Source organism: Vigna umbellata, chromosome 9, assembly GCF_029865625.1.
Source record: "Vigna umbellata cultivar VRB3 chromosome 9, Vumbellata_1.0, whole genome shotgun sequence".
NCBI classification, from domain to species: Eukaryota; Viridiplantae; Streptophyta; class Magnoliopsida; order Fabales; family Fabaceae; genus Vigna; species Vigna umbellata.
The window spans coordinates 18,377,034-18,383,033 of NC_142173.1; the positions used below are offsets into that span (position 1 = coordinate 18,377,034).

The 6,000-nt window shown below is 35.3% G+C and overlaps 1 pseudogene; it reads right to left on the reverse strand.

The window, feature by feature from the left end:
* Window positions 1-3,904: 3,904 nt before the first annotated feature.
* LOC148192785 (uncharacterized) lies at window positions 3,905-5,671 on the reverse strand (annotated as a pseudogene).
* Between the last annotated feature and the right edge of the window lie 329 nt (window positions 5,672-6,000).

The window sequence follows — 6,000 nt, forward strand, 5'->3', positions numbered from 1 at the left end:
TGTGGTCAATAGAATTTACTTTTCAAAATGTTTAGAGTTTTATCAACTCCATGATGGCCCATGAGTCCTCTTCCATGACTCTCTCTCTGATAAGAAGTTTTCTAATGGATCCTTGGGGTATACAAAGTTTTCCTTTATTAAAAAGATACCCCTCAGAAAGATAAAATCCATCAAAAGGCTTCTTAAGACATGAAGAATAAGTGGATGCAAATGTTTCATCATTTTCATATAGTTCTCTTATATCATCAAATCATAATATTTGTGAGCCTAGAGTTACTAATAATGCATGTGTTCTAGATAAAGCATCTGCAACAACATTAGTACTCCACCCACTTGGCATGTCTCTTGTTTTGCTTTGCTTGCCCTTTAATATACTTGAGAGATTCATGGTCAGTGTGTATGATGAATTCTCGAATTACTAAATAATGCTCCCAAGTTTTTAAAGCTCTAATGAGGGCATATAACTCTTTATCATAGGTAGGATAGTTTAAAGTAGGTCCCCTAAGTTTTTCACTAAAGTAGGCTACGGGATGACCTTCTTGAATTAAAACAGCTCCTATCCCTACCCCAGATGCATCACATTCTAGTTCAAAGGCTTTGGAAAAATTAGGCAAGGCTAGAATAGGTGCATGAGTTAACTTATTTTTCAAGGTCTCAAAAGATAAAGCTTGTTTATCACCCCAAAGAAAAGGAACATCTTTCTTGACTAGTTCATTCAAAGGAGCAGCTAGGGTGGAGAAGTCTTTTACAAATCTTCTATAAAAACTGGCTAATCCATGGAAACTTCTCACCTCTCCTACTGTTTTAGGGGTTGGCCATTCTTGTGTAGCCTTGATCTTCTCAGGATCAACATGTACACCTTCTTTTCCAACTTTGAATCCAAGGAAAATTACACTTTCTTGACAAAAAGTACATTTATCAAAGTTGGCAAAGAGATGATGTTCTCTAAGAAGAAACAAGACTTGTTTAACATGACTAAGGTGTTCTTGAAGACCTTGACTATAGATTAAGATATCATCAAAGTAGACCACTACAAACCTCCCTATGCATTCCCTAAGGACATGATTCATCAACCTCATGAATGTACTTGGAGCATTGGTCAAACCAAAGGGCATGACTAACCATTCATACAAACCAAACTTGGTCTTGAAAGCGGTTTTCCATTCATCTCCCTCTTGAATTCTTATTTGATGATATCCGCTTTTGAGATCAATTCTAGTGAAAATGTTTGCTCCATGTAATTCATCCAACATGTCATCTAATCTAGGAATGAGGTGCCTATATTTAACAGTTATATTGTTGATGGCCCTACAATCTGTACACATTCTCCAAGATCCATCCTTCTTAGGAACCAACAGCACAAGCACAACACAAGGACTTAAGCTCTTTTGGATCCACCCTTTGTTCAATAATTCATTAACTTGTTTCTCTATCTCTTTTGTTTCCATGGGGTTGGTCCTATAGGCTGGCCTATTAGGAAGGCTTGCCTTAGGCACCAGATCTATTTGATGTTCTATTCCCCTCAAAGGTGGTGATAATACTCTAGATTTACATATTTTTCTTTGTTAAAAATCATTTCTTAGATTTCTTTAGTTTTTAATTTCTTAGAATTAGGCTAGTTTTATGTTTTTCTCTTAATTCTTTAGTTTTATAAAATTCTAGTTAAAAATAGGTTTTTAGATGTAATTTTTAGTTTTTTTTAATTAGTAGGAAAGTAATAATTTTTTAGAAAATCTTTAATAAAAATCTTTCTTTTTAATTGTTAGATTTTTTTTTTCTTTTCTTTAATTTGGTATTAATTTTTTTCCTTTGATGCAAATATGAAAAGGAATGAGCTACTGGATTGAATTTGGGCCGCTGTTTTGGGCCATTGTTTTAACATCAAGCTGCTGCAAGTGAAATTGAAGGCAGCATTGGCCTGCTACAATGGTGCTGCAATTGGAAGACTGCTGCTGATTGGATAATTGCGCTGCCAATGCTGGTATGGGCTTAAGTGAAACGGTGAGTTTCAATGGAGGCAGCTTTTGGGGGTCATTGCAGAGCAGCTCATTTGAGAAAATAACATTCTCTCAAGCACATTCATTTAGAAGAGAGTAGAACCTTTGAGCTAGGGCAGAAGAAGAAGTTTGCGACTCTAACGGACCTGCCTGGAGAAGATGATCGGAGCTGCCACGTGGAGAGCTCGAAGCGTCACAGCAAGGTTCCCCTCTCCTATTTTCTTTTTCCCTTTCTCTTTTCGTTCTCCAACCCTATATAAAAGGGGTTTTTCACCATGTAAAGAGGATATATATAGAGAACACTTCATATACTTTTACACACTTCCATACTCTGCAATTTTACATTCCATCTTTAGTTTAGGGCTTTTACGCTTTCGTAGGAGTAGAGTTCTTGGTTGCTGGATTTCGCCGATAAGCTTGCGTGAGTGACAGACCGTGAGTGCATTGTTGAATCCGGTAGTGTGTAAAAGTGCAATTTCATGCTTCTTTCTCAATTCTTGTTTGCGTTTTGATTTTTTTTCACTGTTTTTGATTTCTGTGTTTGTTATGTTTGAGAAATTGAATTGGACTCTGATTCTCTGCATATTTGCAATTCCTTTTTGGAATCAAATGACTCCGTACTGAGCATTCATTTCGAGATGTCTTCTCGAGTCGGAGATGAGTCCAAAGCATGATTCATTTGAATTTGTGTTTCTATTATGTTCTATACTTTTGTTAATCTTTTGATTGCACATGATTTTACTTTTGTAGAAATAGCATTCTTTGATTCTGCTTCATGATTTCTGGTTGATTTAGTTCAGAGGTGTTTTGTATATTGGTGGAATAAATGAGTGGAAATAGTCAAAATTAGGTTTTGAAATATGAGCTAGAATACCCCATGGTGGGATTCACCTTAACAGGATGTCTTCCTAAGACTCGTAACACTCTTTTATTCACTCCAATGTTCATTTCACCTATGAATTCAATTATGTTTTGAGATTTTAATTGTCTTGATAGTAATAGACCTTGATTCTATTATATTTTCTTAGGCTTTCCATTTAGTTGTTAATTTCAGTTTTAGTTGATAATATTTCTGAATCTGATCTTGGTTAGAAACAAAAGTTAGAGTTGGATTTACTGTGGTTTGGTGAATTGATTGGAAGATTACATATTTTGAGTTCATCAAATGAACTTTAAGACTCTGTGATGGGCTAACTTCCCAAGATGTCTTCTTGAAAAGTGATCAAACATTCTTTGCACTGATCCACATGGATTTGATTCTAATTTCTATTCTAACTAGTGTTTCTTTGATTTTTCGTTTTCCTATGAATATAGATTAGATAAATTAGCTTAGATAATGAGATTTTCTTCTTTCATTTGGTTTTGTTATGCGTACATATCTTTTATTTTCACGGAATTGATTTCATACATAATTTGATTTCATAGCCAGTTTATTTCTAGTCTTCTTTTGTCATTGTTTCATAGCATTTATAGGTTAGTTTCGTTACTGTTTAGAGTTGTATATATAGATTCTATAGTTTAGCATAGGTTTTGTTTTCTTACATTTTATTTTCTTCTTTTCTTTTTAAAACAGATTTCTTTTCTCTTTTCTTTTTAGTTTCCTTTCTTTTAATTTCATTTAATGTCCCCACCTAGTTTAGGTAGTTAATAAATAATACAAGATCTAACTTTACATTTTCTAAGCTTGATTTTCACTGAGTCTACGGATTGATTCCCTGGTTGTCCTATACTACATTAGTGGAGACTAGGGTTTGTTGACTTTTAGTGCGACCTAAAAGCCTTTCAACAGGTGGTAATCCACTTGGTACCTCTTTAGGAAATACATCATCAAATTCTTTTAAAAGTTTTTTCAACCCCTTTGGTAGAGAACCAAGTTCATAATTTACTGAAACAAGGGCCTCTTTGCATTAGAGAAGAAAATGAGGTTGTCCAAGCAAAAGATTTTTAGAAACTTTTAAAGTTTGAGGTTGGACAACTTCTTTGGTTGAGGCATTGTTTACCAAACTCATATTCTTCTCCTTTTTCTCTTTCCTGTTTTCCTTTTTCTTTTCTCCATCCAACTTCTTCTTAAGAAATATTTGGTCCTCTCTTAGTTGTGAAGGTGTAAGAGGACACAAAACAATTTTCCTGCCCTTGTGTTGAATAGTGATTTTGTTGGTGACTCCATCATGTAAAGTTTGTTTATCAAATTGCCAAGGCCTTCCAAGTAATATGTGCCTAGCTTCCATTGGTACTATATCACAAACAATTTGGTCTTCATATTTTCCAATGGAAATGGGTACACTCGCTTGTTCTTTAACTATTATTCCTTCATCCTCTTTGATCCATTGAAGTTTATAAGGTTTAGGATGAGGAGGAGTAGTTAAGCCTAGCTTCTATACCATTCTTGAACTACAACAGTTGCAACAAGAGCCACTATCCACAATCATTGAACATGTCTTTTCAAAAATTTTACACCTTGTGTGGAATAGATTCTCTCTTTGTGACTGTTCTAGCTCAACATGTTTATTTTCAAGGAGTCTCCTTACCATGAGTAAGTCACCATCACAAGGTAAAGCTTCTTCTTCTTCAGAAATGGATGTTTCAGACTCACTATATGAAGAACCCTCACTGTCACTCTCATGCTCAAGAATGTAAGTTGACCTTCTATTTTGACACTCAGATGCATAGTGTCCTTTTTCCCCACATCTAAAGCACTTAGTCTCCTTTCTTTTATGGTCTCTTGAAGGTTCTTTAACCCATTCTTTTTCTCTCTCTCTTTCCCTAGGCCCATCATACCTTGATTTAGATAGACTACCCTCCCTCTTGTATTCTCTCTTAGAACTAGTAGGGAAGTCCTTTCTAGTGGAGCTTTTCCTCTTGAGTTGTTGCTCCACCCTCACACAAAGTTGGACTAATTCATTGAGATCATTGTAAGGTAAGAGTTCTACCTTATCTCTTATGTCATAATTAAGTCCACTTTGGAACCTAGCAATTGTTATCCTTGGTTCCTCTCTTATCCCAGTTCTCAACATGAGTAACTCCATTTTTTTCCTATATTCTTCAACACTCATGTTTCTTTGTTGGAGTTTATGGAGCTTGTCCATTAACTCCCTATCATAGTAAGCTGGCACATGCCTTCTTCTTAAGGCAAACCTTAACTCATTCCAATACCTAATGGAAGGTAGGTTTCTCAATCTCAGATCTTTGACCAAGGTTGTCCACCAATATAAGGCATAGCCTTGAAAGCTTAAAGAGGCCATAGTTACTCTCCTCTCATCATCTATTTGGTGACACTCAAACAATTGCTCAACTTTCATCTCCCATTCCAAATATTCTTCCACATCATCTTTTCCATGGAAAGAAGGAGGATCAATTTTGGGTTCCCTTGGGTGATGCTCTCTCACTCTATTATTTCTCCTAGGAGGTATTTGATAGTGGTCATCATTGTGATGACTACTATAATGCTCAGGTTCACTAGGTGGAGAGGATGTATCTCCAAGGTATTCACTTTTTCTATGTGTAGACCCTTCTTTCTTTTTACCTTTGTCTTGATTGATCAAAAGTTGACCAATCATATCCTTGAGCTCACTAATCTCTTTGTCCCTTTGTTGGAACTTTTGCTCAAATTCCTCTTTTAGTTGTAAGCTCTCACTTTTAGGTTTTACACTTCCTTGGACACTAGATTGACTCATTCTTGACAAGTAGGTAGAAATTATTTTCACAAGGTTTTCAAAGACTTGCACAAGTAATGAGTGAAAAGATTTTCACAAACTTTCCTTGCTTTTGGTGAAAAATTTCTAAAAAGATTCTAGAGGTAAAAAATTGTTTCCAAGTAGCTCCCAAGAAGAAGAGGTGAGTCACAATTGGACAAGCTTAGAAACCAAGTTCTTCCTTAGCCAGAGTTTCCTTAGAGTTATCTTTTACCTTAGTTTCTAAGTAGAAATTCTTCAAAATATTTTCAAATGATAATGAAATGCTCCTATAAACCAAAAGAAGGTTTAGTTATATGTTATACAATCCT